The following is an 18065-nucleotide window of genomic DNA, read 5'->3' on the forward strand; positions in this document are numbered from 1 at the left end:
CTAAGGACAACCGATAAATATATTATGCGGACACGTAACAAAACTATTTTCCTTGAAAATAAAGAAGGTAACACTTAGGTAACACTTTAGGTAACACTAGGTAACACTATAGGTAACACTTTCTAACAAATTTGGTTTTTATTACCGTTACTAAAATTTATATTTTCAGGGATTCAAAAATACGCTTTCTTTAATATAATAGAAAAATTTATGCCCATGAATATTTTATTTTTAAACGGTCTTTGCTATCCTTTTTTTCAGGCGACGAGGAAAAAATTTACCTAATAATTAATATTTAGGAGCTGGAATATATAAATTCAGTATTATTATTAAATTTTTAACTCGGTAAATTTCATAGCAGTATGATTTGCTCGTACACTCTGGAGCTGAAAAGAAAACCGATCCGAAGAAAGTAAGCGGTCTACGATCAACTCAAGAATAATTCTCAATCTTTATATTAATGCGAGCTACATTATGTAGAAATATCACTTTAATGCACGTCACGAAAGATAAAACTAGTCTTGAAAGAGTAACAAGTTTGAAGAACTGGACAAAAAAAGATTTATATGATATTAAATTTTTTTTCTACGTTACTATTGTATTGCGAAATTTTTATTTTATTTTTATAAAACACGTAGGAATTAAAAAAAAACTGTTTCTTTATACCGGACTGTCCAAAACGGAGTGTAATATATTTAGGATGTGTGTGTGTATGTATGTTTGTTTCACCGTAGCAGCTCAACGGCTGGACCGATTTAGATGTATGACCCCGTGTTGGAATCCTTACGTTACCGGGAGTGTTATAGGCTACATAAATATATAGGTATACACGTGTAAATAAATTTAAAAAATAGAAAAATATACTACATACAAAATTTTCACGTTCTTTAATTATTCTTTATCAAATATAAATGTTGTTTTTTTTTTTTTGGCTGTCGTGTTTTTTATTTTTTAATATTTATTTCTTTTTTCACTTAGCTCGACAGCGCAATTTCAATTTTACATAAAATTATTAAAAAATTATATTAAAATGATACCGTTTAAGAATAGAAGTTAATTAAATTTTATTTAAATTCCTACAGCCGCTTTAAAACAGCGTCCATTAAAAAATATATAAAACAGTAACGGTACGTAGTTAGTTTCATAATTTCAGTCAATAATAGGGAGGTTTGCGTAGGAAACAAAAATTTCTATTCAAACTGGAGGGATTTATCCGTCTATTAGAAAAGAGTAAATCTGCTGCACGTAAGAGTAGAATTAAGGAACTCGTCCATGTTTCTACACCTGTTACGTTGTTGTCACTGATGCGACTGTATTCTTTCTTTTAGGACTGGCAGTTGCGGTGATTTTTGTTTCCTTCAAACCTCCCTTCTATTCGGTTATTAACTAAAAATCTTGACCCTGCTTATGCACTGTACAGTACTATTGAAACAACCGGTTCGGTGAAAAATGTTTTTTTTTGTTGTTTGTGGGCGAAAAACGCTGGGGCGTTATCATCGCCCGGTAGGTATTATTAAAAGGGTAATATAACTCCGAAATAATAAGCTATACAAGGTGCAAATGTAATATTAATCATATAATAAAAATTTACTAAAACAAGCCAAGAAGGCAAAATAAAACCCAAAACTAACATCACAGACAAAGTTGACAAAACATTAAAGATAAAATAATAGAATAAAGAAAGTATAAAAACTTACCTGACTCTGATGGGTTGTGCAAAAATCCCCACTCCGGATAATAAAATTAAACTAAAAAATCAAATCGAAATAAAGGTTAAAATTATTAAAAAACTCCCCTTACAGAAAAACATATATAAGTATATTAAATCCTTTGCGGTAACCCAGTACTATGCAAAAAGAGAAACATTCGCTCCAAAACCCTGCCATCATTGCCCAAGACATCACGAATGCTGCTGGGTATATTAAACTGACGACGCAATGCCGCATAACATACGCAGTCCACGAGAATGTGGTGCACAGTCGTGCGGCAGTTGCATCGTGTGCACAGGGGTGGGTCTCCTCCCGACATTAGATATTCGTGTGTGATTCTCGTATGCCCCAACCGTAACCGGCAGAGGACCACTTCCTCACGACGAGAGTTCCTGCAAGAGGTGCCCCACGACAACACTGAGTCTTTAATCCGTCGAAGTTTACTATCGACGACAGCCGTCCAGCCACTTTGCCACCTTTGCTCGCAGTGATTGTTTAATATGATTAATAAAATCAAAGGTAGTAGCTCGGGTGGTGAAAGGCGGCTGAATACACGCATCTTTCGCAGCAGAATCCGCTCTCTCATTACCAAGAATCCCAACGTGGCTAGGGATCCAGCAAAAACCTACCCCCTTGTTTCGTTTTTCTAACTCAGCGATTTTATCATAAATGCTAACGACGACAGGATGTCCGGAATAAAGGTTTTCCAACGCCTGGAGAGCACTGTACGAGTCACTGCAAATAAGAATGTTCCTATATTTAGGGCCGACGATACTTAGAGCCCTATCCACAGCGAGTAGTTCTACGGTGAACACACTCGTAACACCGGGTAGGCCAAACATATAAGTCTGTTCATTGAAAACAAAAGCACAACCAACGTTACCGTCATGCTTCGACCCATCTGTGTATACCACCACGTCTGGGTTCGACTTGGTGAGGAGAAACTGGAACACCTGCTGGTAAACAATAGGTGGCGTTGATTGTTTATCATACGTTATAAGATCAAACGTAAAATTTATATGGTTTATTCTCCACGAGCACGGACATGATGGAAAGAACGACGGAGTGCCAACATTCATACGCTGCAGCAGATGTCGTGTACGGACACCCACAGGCGCAGTACAACGTGGACGGACCTCATAGTTCCTCAAATTAGGATTCTTAGGAACCGGGTCAAAAGCTGGGTGTTTCGGCTGTCCGCTGAGACGGGCAGGGCAAAATAAGATAACAAGAGCTGGTCTCGTCTATCCCAAAGTGATGGCTCACCACTGTCTACAAGTAAGCTTGCGATAGGACTTGATCTAAACGCACCCGTGGCAAGCCGAAGAAAAGAATAATGCACACCGCCCAGCATCTTAAGTACGGTTTGATGAGCTGAGGAATAGACGACACAACCATAATCCAAACGGGAACGAACAAGGAAGTAGTAATAACGTAACATACACGACCGATCGGCCCCCCAGTTGGTGTTACTTAGGACCCGCATCATATCCAAAAGTTTGGAACACATTGTCCTCAAATCCCTCATATGTGTGACCCAAGTAAGACGGCTATCAAAAAGCAAACCCAGAAACCTGACGTAAGTAGAGACAGCAATAAGCTCCCTGTTCAGAAAAACCCGCGGATTAGAAGGGTTCCGTAGCCGAGAAAAGACTACACATTTCGTCTTGTCGGGTGAAAATGTGAAACCAGTAGTCCCTGACCAAGCCTCAAGGCGAAATATAGTGTTCTGCATCAGTCGCTCCGCAGTGGGTGTAGATCGGCCCCCCACGTAAACAACAAAATCATCAACGAAAAGACAACAAGACAGGAGCTTGTACACAAGTGGTAATGCTGTTTATGTCCACAGAAAACAAGGTGGCACTTAATACACTACCTTGCGGTACCCCATTTTCTGAGACGACACTGTCTGAAAGCGAATCATCTACACGAACACGAAACGTCCGGTAATTCAAGAATCCCCGGATAAAAGCAAGCATGTTGCCAGTGATCCCCCACCTCCGAAGGGTGTTTAGAATGCCAGGTCGCCAGGCCGTGTCGTACGCCTTTGTTACATCGAAAAAGATAGCAACGAGATGGCGGTTCAGGAAGGCTTTAAAAAATGTTACCATTACTACGAGTCTAAATAGTAATTAAAATGATAGTGTACTAAAATCGACTGTAGAACAATTATTTTTAAATACTTAAACATATATCATTCTGTTATTTGTTATACTTGATTTTTATATAACCTCATAATGAAATTATAAGATGTAAAATTGAAACAGGAAAACGAACTACATAGAGTTTTAATCAAATTAATTGAACCTTACATCAATAAAGTAGAGAATAATAAGTTTTCAACGGCGTAAAAATCAGTTTTCCCCTTTGTTGTTCGTAGGATTCTTTTCAGATAGAAACGTTTTTTTTTCTTGATGTACAGGAGTCCCACGAAGAAACGGAGAAACTTTTAGGTCACACGTTCTACCGGTGTAAATAACGAAAAAAGTTCATATAAATAAATGGTTTGGAAACGCTTTGTTTTCGAGTTGCGGTTAGCGAAAGATTTCGCCCGCTCACCTAAAAAAAAACAAGCCGTACTGTAATTTTTCGGGACCCAAATTAAGGAGTAAAGGTGTGGTTTTTTAGGTAACTTGAACTGGAGAATAGGATAAAACAGGTCCCAGAACTGTATAACCACAGTAGTTTTTAAGATATCCGACGTAAAACACAAACTTCGGTGTCGAAATACATGTTTTTTTAGGTTTGTTGTGCAATAGCTTTGTTAAATGACTAATAAATGCGAAAGAGAAAGGTTTAGTAATAAAACTTTTAGAAAATTTAATTTTGAGAATATCAATGTAAATACAACCGATAAAAAATTTGAAAAATTGATTTTTAATTGAACCAAAATAAACAGAAAATCGAATTATTCTTTCTGAAACTATTAAACATCTTTTTTTTTAAACATTCTTCGGTGTATCAGCATTTACGAACGGAAGGGTTTCCAACTCGTTCGGTTTCTGTTGGACGCCAATTTAATCATCGTGTTAATGATGAACATCGTGTGATTCAGATTATCCAACTTAGCCCAGGCGAATTTTATATCGCACTGGTTTATCAAAAAACAACGTAAGGAGCACATTACGGAAAGAAAATCTTTATTCTTTCCGACTGCAGAAGGTTCAAAATTTGGGGCCAACAGATTAAACTTGTGTCATTGGCTTTTACACAGCGCTAATAAGGTAAATTTAATTTTATTTGGTGATGAAACCACTTTTATGAGAAACGGAGTCTTCATTTCTAAAAATAGTCATTTACGGAGCGAAGACAATCCACGTGGTACTATGGAAACTACTTTCCAGCATAAATTTCACATTAATGTTTGGTGTGGCATTATTTTTGACAAAATTCTGGGACCCTTTTTTTGAATGAAAACCTTACAGGAAACGCGTACATTCATTTCTTGAAAAATAATTTGCCGGCTTTTGGGAAAATTTATACGAAACGATCATGAGATGATACGGAAAGCACCGGAAATAATTTCCGTCGGGCAGAGTTCTGTGCTATGTACATTTTGATGAGGGACTTTCCAACAATTAGTGTAACTGAGGTTTGTTATTATGTAACCGTTTATCCTTTCATGTATTTTTTTTTTGTTTTGCTATATTAAGAATAATCTTTATTAAGTACTTTTCTGATTATTTTTCGTCTCGTTTTCTTAAAAAAAAACAGATTTTTAAAAGTTTTAATTTATTTTTTATTGGCTGTATTTACACTAAATTTCTCAGAATTAAATTTTCTACAAGTTTTGTTACTAAATCTCCCGCATTTATTAGGGATTTCACAAAGCTATTACATTACAAATCTAAAAAAAATTGTTTTTCGATACCGAATTTTATGTTTTACGTCGGATATCTTAAAATCTACTGGAGTTACAGTTCTGGGACCTATTTTATCCTATTTCCCAGCTCAAATTACAAAAAACCCACAAACTTTACTCCTTATTTTGGGTCCCAATAATTACAGTAGGGATTATTTTTATTAGAGTGTTGAAATCCGGGCGAAATCTTTCGCTAGCCGTAACACGAAAACGAAGCGTTTTGTTTACAGAACTTTTTTCATTATTTTCACCGGTTAAACATGCCCTGATAGTTTCTCCGTTTCGTAGTGGGAGTCTCTGTATACAAGTCATTTTCCCAAATTTATTTTTACTTCGTTCAGAACTACGTATAACTTTAAATATGGAAAAATAGTTGCATTTTACTTCTCAGGTAGACGTAACATTCTTGATTGTACGGATTGTTCTTGATTGCACTAATAATAACGATACTATTTCTGTAGCCTGCAAAGCGAAATTTTGGTTGTTTTATTATATGACAAGTTCTCTTGGGATGTTCAAATCCATTTAATTTGTAATTTACTATTTTGCTCTGAAGCGTCTTAATAAACCCTAAGGTTTTCATTCATTATTAAATAATTTCTTTATATGACTTCTATATATATATATATATATATATATATATATATATATATATATATATATAAAAAACCATTTATAAAAGATAAAAAACTATTTGGAGTTGTACTTTTTTTAAATTTTTATTTAAAAAAGTAAGTTTTCAACCTTGAAAATTTAGAAAACTTTTAAGGGCGAAATTTTGTGTTGGAAATTAAAAAATTAGTTCTCACAGTTTTAATCCACAGATTATGATTATTTCCAATGGTTTTAGAAATTATAACACGTAATTTTATAGTTATTTTTGTTGGACTGAAGTTTAAAAAAAGTATAACCTCAAATGGATTTTCACTCTTGCCGAGCGAAGGGGTGGCTGTTTTTAATATACTTTTCACCAAAAATCATTATTTTTTCAGGTTGTCAATTAGCGTAATTAAATGTACCATTGCCGTTTAAGATTTTTGAGTTGGGGTAGATGTAGCGGAGAGGGTGGATTCCTCCCCTTTGAAAATAATTTTAAAAGGATTCCCCTGCGAATGGTATACATGTCTGCAAACAAAAATACGATGGGACGGATAGCTGTTGAATAGTAAATGTGGTAATTTTTCAAATGATCATCCGTATATATATATATATATACTTTTAAGCGCTTTATTTATTGTCACTTTTAAGCGCTTTTACAAAAAATGAGAACGTGTTTTAAATATCAAAAAATGGGCTGTCAGCTCATTATCTGGTATGAGTTGTGTATAACTACATTTATAAAAACAAATATGTAGGTTTATCCGTGTATTTATTTCTATTAATGTGCAATCTTTGCTAAAAGAATGGTCAGTTATTCTTAAAAAAAAAAAAAAACATCCATCTTTTCCAAACTAGACAACGGAACTATTTTTGTATAACTCAACACAACATTTCGGGTTACAATAAAGGGCATTATTATGCTTTCGTTGCCATTTTTAATAAATTACCCGACCCATTACTTTATTTAACTTTTTTTTTTGTCTTCAGTCATTTGTCTGGTTTGATGCAGCTCTCCAAGATTCCCTATCTAGTGCTAGTCGTTTCATTTCAGTATACCCTCTACATCGTACATCCCTAACAATTTGTTTTACATATTCCAAACGTGGCCCGCCTACACAATTTTTCCCTTCTACCTGTCCTTCCAATATTAAAGCGACTATTCCAGGATGCCTTAGTATGTGGCCTATAAGTCTGTCTCTTCTTTTAACTATATTTTTCCAAACGCTTCTTTCTTCATCTATTTGCCGCAATACTTCTTCATTTGTCACTTTATCCACCCATCTGATTTTTAACATTCTCCTATAGCACCGCATTTCAAAAGCTTCTAATCTTTTCTTCTCAGATACTCCGATCGTCCAAGTTTCACGTCCATATAAAGCTACACTTCAAACATATACTTTCAAAAATCTTTTCCTGACATTTAAATTAATTTTTGATGTAAACAAATTATATTTCTTACTGAAGGCTCGGTTAGCTTGTGCTATTCGGCATTTTATATCGCTCCTGCTTCGTCCATCTTTAGTAATTCTACTTCCCAAATAACAAAATTCTTCTACCTCCATAATCTTTTCTCCTCCTATTTTCACATTCAGCGGTCCATCTTTGTTATTTCTACTACATTTCATTACTTTTGTTTTGTTCTTGTTTATTTTCACGCGATAGTTCTTGCGTAGGACTTCATCTATGACGTTCATTGTTTCTTCTAAATCCTTTTTACTGTCAGCTAGAATTACTATATCATCAGCAAATCGTAGCATCTTTATCTTTTCACCTTGTACTGTTACTCCGAATCTAAATTGTTCTTTAACATCATTGACTGCTAGTTCTATGTAAAGATTAAAAAGTAACGGAGATAGGGAACATCCTTGTCGGACTCCCTTTCTTATTACGGCTTCTTTCTTATGTTCTTCAATTGTTACTGTTGCTGTTAGGTTCCTGTAATGTTAGCAATTGTTCTTCTATCTCTGTATTTGAACCCTAATTTTTTTAAAATGCTGAACATTTTATTCCAGTCTACGTTATCGAATGCCTTTTCTAGGTCTATAAACGCCAAGTATGTCGGTTTGTTTTTCTTTAATCTTCCTTCTACCATTAATCTGAGGCCTAAAATCGCTTCCCTTATCCCTATATTTTTCCTGAAACCAAATCGGTCTTCTCCTAACACTTCCTCCATTCTCCTCTTAATTCTTCTGTATAGAATTCTAGTTAAGATTTTTGATGCGTGACTAGTTAAACTAATTGTTCTGTATTCTTCACATTTATCTGCCCCTGCTTTCTTTGGTATCATTACTATAACACTTTTTTGGAAGTCTGACGGAAATTCCCCTTTTTCATAAATATTACACACCATTTATTTAAGATACAATTACACACCATTTATTTAAAATACAATTAAAAAAAAACTTTTACTGAAACAATATTTACTGTCGATGAATTTTTAAGTAATTTTAATCAAAAAGAAAAAACTCGATTTATCCGCATCTGTTGAGCGTGTAGGTAAATATGGGCTCAAAATAATAAATAATTTAAATAATTAATCTGGACTTTAATCTCTTATTTATTTCTATCTTATTATCTATGTTTTTATATTTACAATTTGCCTTATATTGAAGAGATTTATATTATAATATTATAGTGTACCGTTAAGAAAAAAAAAATTATTTATGATTTTGTCACGATTTTTTGCGTTTGAAAAAAAAATTAATTTAGCTAATTTATTCGATTTATCTACTAATTTTTAAAAATTATATTTTTTTTTAATTTACAACGGAAGTATATTTAAACAGACTTTAATATAATCGGTTGAATTTTCTTAACTCTATCTGAAGTCTGAGCTCTGTCTGAATTTAAAAATTAGTCTTACCGAAAATAATTTTTAGAAACACACCCGAGAGGAATTTTACTAAAAAACAATCAAGATAAAAAGAAAATTCCATTCGATTTGCTATAAATTTTACGGTTGTTTATCGGCTCAACTATTTTTATATCGTCACGTATCATTTGTGAACTTTAAAAACAAATACTAGCATATAAGCTTTAAGGACGCGTTTAATTACAAGACCGTAAATAGTTTTTGTAGGGTAGGGGATACAGAGGTACAGACAAAGGACCAGGCCTTATATCTAGGGGTCCGGTTGGATAGGAGACGGGCCTTTACCCGTCACGTTAAGGAGATTTCCCATAAAACTGAAATACTGGCGAACAAACTGACTCGACTTATTCGCAATGTCGGAGGGTCTCTCTCGTTATACGGTTATGTGACAAACTGCTGTTTATTGTACGCTGTACCGGCGTGGGGAAGAGCATTGCAGTCAGCCAGAAATAGACGATTGCTTGAACATGTACACCGCAAGATGGCGCTGAGGATATCGATGTGCTATAGATCAGTCTCGAACGATGCATTACAAGTCATTGTTATAATGTCTCCCGCATCACTGCTGGCAGAGATGAGAACAGCGATTTATGAAGGTTGCGATAGGGATATCGCATACGATAGAATGCTGGCCGAACGGCCAGCATTCTATCAAGTATATAGTATTTGAATATGATACTTGTTCAATTACCAATGAATCCAGCAAGATGGATCAACTAATTTGTTTATTTCTATGGAGTTATGGTGTTGTAAAGTGTTTGGTTAGGGCAGTAGACGGACATTGACATAAGAAATACACCTTTTCAAGATTGAAATCAACTGGCTAGTTAGTATTGTTTTAAACCTTTATTTTAATACTAATGTATGGTCTGCTCATTCATCATATTATGATTGAACATACCATGTACATCTTTTAACACTGAATTACTCTGTAGGTGCTTGAATCACTACGCACTTTCCCTGTGTGATTATCACTAAAAAATATAATTACAATTTTCAAGTCATTAATTGAAACAATTGTACTAGTAAATGTTAAACAAAGATGCATTATTTTTAAATATTAGTATTAATTTTACACTTATTAGCTCTGCAATAGAGTTGATTGGGTGTATTGGTTTTGGGAAAGAATAATTTTTTAAATTCAGTTTTTGTATTGGTGGGAATTTCTTTTAAATGGTTGTGTAATTTGTTAAAAATGGTAACTGAAGGCATTACAATTCTTAGAAGCCAAGATTTTGAGCTGTGTTACATGAAAATATTCTAATAGCACCAGTATAATGGATCAAGGTTTCTTCCGATTAAGAAGAAAGAAAAAATAAAGAAGAATATAGAAAAAACCAAAGAGGATTCTTTTCATAGAATAATGGGTTCGTTTAACAATTTGTTCTTTATAATACAAACAATGGCACTAAGAATTATAGAAAAACATAAGAGTGCAGACAATGAAAATTATTACACTTCAGTAATTAAAGAAACAAGTCAGATACTGGTTATTTAAGTGTTACCTTTACGGTAACACTTAAATAATTATAAATATAATGAAAAATTAGAATTTTTAACTTATTAAACATCTGGCAAAATGACTTATGTTTTACGGGTACCAAACAGCAATCTGACTCTTGAAATTCATTCTATCTTTTCGTGAGATAACTAAGAATTGTTATATTCCAGATAGGAACATTTTTAGGTACAATAGATAATAATGATAAATACAGAGTCTCAAGCCAGTGGCAGGCTTTCTTTTAATTATGAATATGCTGGACATTATATCCACACAACAAACTTAGATTATTTACAGAAATATTACAGAATCCTTAATATTAATTCAAACAATAAACAAGATCCAAAACTTCATATGTACATCCCATCTTCAAACCACATGTTTCTAGACATGTGTATCTGTTGCAGATAACAACCTACAACTGAACAGGGTACCTTAGCCGATTCTCCAAAAACTCTAAAAAGTAAAATACTGTAAGAAAATCAATAAAGAATGGTCAGGTTGTATTGATCTGAATAAATGTAAAATATAGCAGAGAGGATAGAAAAAGTTAGAGAACTGTTGTAACTTAAAAACTAAGAACAATAAGATCAACTGCTTTATTATTATTATTGGAGATGAGAGATGAAAATCTTTGGGAGTGTCCTCTACAAGTTGATTGGTCTCCACCCTACTAACTCCAGTTTAGTTAGTGGATCAGTAGCTGAGACTTAGTACTGGGTTGAGTGAAGGAGGAATGGTCATTCAGTCCTTTTGGCTATAGTACCCAAGGGAACTTCCTGCTCCTACTTGATTTAAATCTGAAAGGTAGGTTTTTGATTTTAATTTTGAAAGCTTCGTTCAGCTTAAATAGTTTGTGTAGCATTAATGTGATGATTGTTTTCAGGTTTCTTGTGTAAAAGTTTCTTTTGGAAAGGATTTTTAGTTTGCACAAGACTTTCATACACATTCTATCTCACGCAGTTTCCAGTATTTTTCTACTATGTCGGTCAAGTCAGGACACCGATGTTTTATTCTTTCTTTCTAATAGTAAGTTAACTAATTTAATTCATTCTAATAGTAAGTTAACTTTATATTTTAATAATTAAATTAACATATAAATGATAACATATAACGTATAATAATATGTTATTATATATCTTGTGTAGAAAATAAAAACTGTAACATGCGTGTTATTTTTATTTTTTATAATTTTAACAGCCACTATTTTGGAACAAAAAAAAATTAAGAAGAATTGTTATACATAAATCAGTCTGCGTAGTAGTAAGGAACATTGCTGTAAAATTTCACAATAATCAGAAAATGTGTTTAGCCAAAATAGCATCACAAATACCTAAACAGATGAAATGCCATAAGGTTGAGTTAAAAGAGGAACTCACTTCACTTATTGGAAATAATTTCCAATCCATTGAATGCGGACAGTATTTTGTAGTACTCTTTCCTACCCAGAGATTTGATGAGTCGAATCGTTTAATTACCCCATAACATACAGAAAATTGGTTTCCTTATTTTGGTGTACTTGAATATTTCAATACACCTTATTTGGTCTCTCATGAGTTTGGTAGCATCAATTCAGCCGTGTCAATTTTTAATCATTTGGATTTATATCTCTGGATTGTGAGACCAAGAAGTGAGATTAAAAACCGATGACAGAATTGTGGCCAGAAGACACTATCTGAGATATATTAAAATTTACAAACCTCACTGGACCTTTATCTGTTTACTTCTTTTTTTTTACTGAAAGGCAAGCGTTGAGACTGTGCCACCTTATTATACTGTTTTAATAATAACAGGTTAATAATAATACTGACATAATAATAATAAAAAACTCAACTACTATATTAATGAAAGAAGGTAAGGAAAGTTGATCGACCGAGAAACTGCAAAGGAAACTATAAAGGTTTTTTCAGTTCTGTATAAAACATAAACTGGTAACTGCAAAACTGCAAAATACCATTTTAAAAAATTATGAAAAATGATAATAATATATAAGTGAGAAAAGGATGTAAAGAACATTTAGATAGATCTCAGAATCAGGAAATGGAGTGATAATTGTATCTAGTGACAAACATGGATCCTAATTATAATTAGATTAATATTAAAGAAATTCAAGTAGAAACTATGACCAAAGAGATGGGACATAGATACATAAAAAGAGAACTATGTACAGACAAAATCTGAATAAATCACAGAAACGATAGAAATTACTACAGAAGGAATTACTATAAAAATATTAATATATAACCTTAATAATGGAAATAATTAAGGAGAGAGAAGACGCAACGGGTAGAAAGAATACATGGAGGATTAATTTGCACAAATGTTAATAAAATTGGACTTAAAAATTAAACTAATTAATTTAGAAAAGTTTACATTTAGACAATTCTAATAATAATTTTTAAGATGAATTATAAACAAAAGAAAAATTATGAGCAAACTATAATACAAATATTTGCATATAAATATCAAAATAAAAATAACACTGTAGAAAACATACTAGAATGTCTTGGTTAAAAATAAATCAACTATAGCTTGTGAGTGAGTGAGTAAGCGTGAGGTGTGTGTGTGTGTGCTTGTGTCTTAGGTGCCATAACCACGTGATTGTAGGTGATGTAAAACAAAACACCCTAAAATGATACAGTAATTTTCAGAATAACAGTTGCCCATTGCAGGCTTACTAAGGAAAATGAGGAGTGAACTAGTTTCTTACTGTCTTTTTAGTAAGCCAAATATAACACTGCTTATCAGCACGCCAAAGCCATTGGAATGCAATTGATATTCAGCCCTTTATAATTATTACTTTCAGAGAGAGCAACTTTGATTACTACTACTTGTACTTCAGATGTACTTCAGTTGTACAGATAGATCATGAATTAACACACCTCTTTTGTGAGAACAATGTTTTATATTGAATACAGCGATTCCACTTTGAAGGGAATACTGTACCTTGTAAATGTAATAGTACCATTTTACAAAGCGATAGACAACAAATAATGAAATTAATTTATGTGAAATTTAAAAATTACGAATAATGATTTAAACAGTGAATATAATCACTAGAAATCTGGTTCTTTTCAGATAAAAGGCAGTTTTCAGAATAATTTAATAATTATTAAAATGTTATCAAATTTTCTAATGTTACACATCGTTCATAATTTTTTTTTCAAAAATGATAAACAGATTAACACTCCATGAGGATAACAAATTAATAGCATTGAGGATAATATAAAAATTATTAAATAAGTTGATATTTTAGAAAAATATTATATTTAATTACAACACCTGTATAGATAAATAAAAAAACACAGGTGGAGTTTTGTAATTAAAACAGTTTGGAAAATTCTATTAAATTATTTGTTCGAAGTAATGTTTACTTTAATAATAGTTATATTCCTTTATGATACCCACAGTAATCTTTAAATACCTGTTAATTCTATCTTCATCTGAGTGTTCAAGGCAAAAAACAATGATGCTTCAAAATCTAACAGATTTTAAAAAATCTTGTAAAAATGTAAAATAAAAAATCTTAAACCTCGCAAAATATTCACAAACTAATTTTTGTGAGATACAACAGAAACATCTAACACGTTTCAGGAATGTAAGACTAATTAAAAAGAACAATATTTGCAGTCCATTGTATTTTAATGCGTTTAAAAATAATTAAAATAACAAAAATGACTAAGTTTTTCACAGAATTATTTGATGAACACAGATGAATATAGAAATATTTCTTAGGACGAATAATGGGAGTTTAAGGGGAAAAAATTCATTGTATTTCATTAGCATAGTAACAAAATTAAATATAAAAACATTAATTGTTGACCTTATAAACTTAATTCATTATAACTGTTCTTTTACCCGTATTGAATTTCCAAAGAATGTTTTTTTCTTTATTGTTATCTAAATAAATAAGCAGATCAATATTGATGAAAAATTATTTTCTTTTATGTTTCTACCGTTCTTCATAACCGGTTGAAAATGATGGTGAATGAAACAAAATTGTAAATTAAATAAAAACCTTACATATTTGTTATATTGTAAATATACTAGAACTCAAAAATAATATTTCATCATAAAAAGGTATTTGTAAATTTAATTTCTGTTTATTGTTGATGAGTAGAAGACATATGTTGAAACCAAAGAATTTGATAAAAGTTGTTTCATAAGAGAGTGCAAATTGTATTTTAAAATTCATTACGTGATAAGTTTGGATACAACAAGCAAACAAAAATAATGACATTTATTTTAAACTACATTAAAATAATATATATAAGAAATCCTTACCTCGATCAACAACGAGGGTCATTTGTTTAAAATAAGCAATGTATAAATATAATAATAACAGTAGTTAAACATGAGTGAACACAGACATGAGGATCCAACTGAACTGGCAATCAACCCGAGATGACCGCTGGATTCCATACCGTCACATACGTAATTTCTCTGTCACCCCCACCCCTGCAACAACTGTAACTTCACGATAAAAAAAAAATTCTTCCACCGTCATAGCAAAATTATGAAAATAGCACACCGTCTAAACTGTGCACTAAAAATACACAGCACAGCACTGTTTCATCTCGCATAACAAGCGACCGACCGACACCTACAGTTATATTATATAATTTAATATTAATTTTTTTAGACATTTGATAACTTATAATTATAACAAATAATTGAAACCAAATTTTAAAACGTATATATACGTTTTAGTGTATATATACACGTTAACAAAGGAACATAACCAAGGAATCCAAACGGTAGGAAGGTTTTCAATTATTTTTTTTTACCTAATATAATTTACTCACGCATACTTTATAATTGCACTTAGACCCGTATCCTCTTTAGTAACTAATCAGAAAAATACAACCGGATCATTTGCTTTAATACAGATGATAAAAAATACTAATGAATAGTACATAAGGGGATTATGATATAAAACTATTATTTCCAAATTTACCTCATAAGTCGACCACCGTATTTCGCAGTACAACCCAGCACATCTATAATACAATAGAGATGTATTATAACATTAGAGATGTAAAGGCAATAACAATAGAGATAATAAATTTAGTAGTTAGAGATAATACTACATTAGTCGCTACTACTAATGTAGCGACTCGATTTGGTCGCTACAAAGTTCAATTTTTCTAATGTAAATTTTTTTTAATAAGTTCAAATCTGAGTCTTCGTTAAACGCGATTTTTTTCAGCATTTTAATAATTATTTTTCTCTCAGATTTGTCACCGCTTGAGAATATAATGGAGAATATAACATCGATTTCAAATATTTTAGAATTTTTTTTTTTTTTATAAATAATAGTAAAATTATAATATACTGATTCGTTAATAAAATTAAAAAAATAATTAAAAAAATTTTACCGTAAAAATTAAAATTTTTTTTTTTCATCTCCCTTACCGGTTATAGCTTGTCAGGTTAAATGACAACATAGATCTATGTCAATAACTAATGTTAGATCTATTTGTTATACAAGCTCCAAAGATTAATATTAAGATTCTCCGTATATTAACCGACGCAAACTGGTGTCTTAAATAATTTTTAAGTAATTTTCAGTTTCAGTAAATATTATTATCTCTTAATAAATAATATATTAAATTATTTATTTGTATACTCACACACGCGCGCACAATTTTCAATTTTAATTATATACAAATACTGAAATATACTTTTCTATATAAATATAATTTTTTTCTCAGTCAAAATCTGTTATAACAAAACCTTTGCTGTATCAAATTTTACTAGATAATAAAAATATATTTTTAAAAACTATTAATTCGAAAATTAAAATTAATTAATGCAGATTAATAAGAACTTAATAGTAAAAAAAAACCTAACAGTAAAAAAAAAAGATGGCTTCTTTTTAAAAACAGTAGTAAAAATATTACAACTGTATAAGTTTGTACGTATTGGCGACTGAGAGAGGGGGGAGAGTACAGAGAGAATCTGGTTCGTGTCGAAATTCATCAAACAACTGCGTATGTCAAAATGTGTGTTACGTTGATGAAAAATTTATTTGTTTATAATAGTATTAGCTATTTCCATTATATTCAACGATGTAGAAAAAATAAACAAATCTTACATAACAATAATATTAGCTTACATTTTCTTTCTGATAATTTATTAATCTATTAAAAGTGATATTAACGAATAACGTTGTCATACAGTAAATAATGTTTTTTTTTCTTTATATCTGTAAGCATTGTTTTAAAAATCGAATCAAATTTTGTTTATTTGATTATTTGTATTTATCGTATTCAGTATATTAGATGTATTTTATGTGAATCTAGAAAACCGTTTAGAAAATAATTCTACGTGTAAACTAGGTAAGTTCTTTCAAATAATAATATTTGAAAGTATATACTATATATAGTATAAAAGTATATACTATATACAGTAAAATGAAAGTATATACTATAAAGTATATTTGATAGTATATACTATTATACTATACTTATACTATATACTATTATACTATACTTATACTATATACTATATATATACTTATAGTTACTATATAACAACTATCGGCAGAAATTATGGGAATTTAATGAACTAACGTTTGAACATTTTGTTTTGGCCAAAATCATTATTTTTAGGTTAGCCAAATATATTTGTATTCTTGTTATTTTAATTAAAATTAAGTACAAATTACTTTATAAAAATATGTAACTAAAATAATTTGATTTCAAGTAAGTACCGATACACTAGATGAGGGGTTATTGAATCTTTTGTAGACTAAACGTTTTATTTACGTATTATTTCTATTTAAATGTGCGCTACTTAATTATTTCGGGTATCAATAGTCTATTGAAGTTCTGTTTTTTTGTTTAGATTTACGTTAATAACAAAACCTTTTGCCTGTGTCTACATTTGGTGATTAATAAATTAGCTAAATATTTTAGAAAGATAAATTGCCTTTGTTCAGTATGAAATTTTTTTTTATTGATACTATCAAAAAGTAATGTACGAAATTTATTCTGTTTGTTCAGATTTTAAGTTATACTTCGTTCTTACATAGTAATGAGCTATTTTAAAATAGTACAAAACATTTAACTGTGTTTCATTTTATAATATACTATATAAAAATACTATTTTTATTTATTTATTTTTTTTACAAAATACCAAATTGGTTTGTTAAGCAATATAAATTGTAAATTAACCATTAGCTGACCATGATATGAAATAACTTTTTTTTTAATTTTACTGATGAATATCTCTTTAGATGGACCTAATTTAAGCAGGGATATGACTTATATTAAGAATTTTAACAAATTAGCTGAAATTTAAGCCTGGTACTTACAAATAACCGTTGGGCTCTGAGATGCTATAAGGTCATATCACTCAGCCAACTTATAAGGACTAAGAAATTTTCTTTACATGTAGTGGATATTAGCTTACTAAATAGTATTATAATTTTCTTTAAACATAATATGTTATGTTACACACACAATTTTGTAAATGAAATGTATACTATTTGAACATTCCTTGCAAATTTTCCCCATT

This window comes from Lycorma delicatula, chromosome 3 (genome assembly GCF_047948215.1).
Source record: "Lycorma delicatula isolate Av1 chromosome 3, ASM4794821v1, whole genome shotgun sequence".
NCBI classification, from domain to species: Eukaryota; Metazoa; Arthropoda; class Insecta; order Hemiptera; family Fulgoridae; genus Lycorma; species Lycorma delicatula.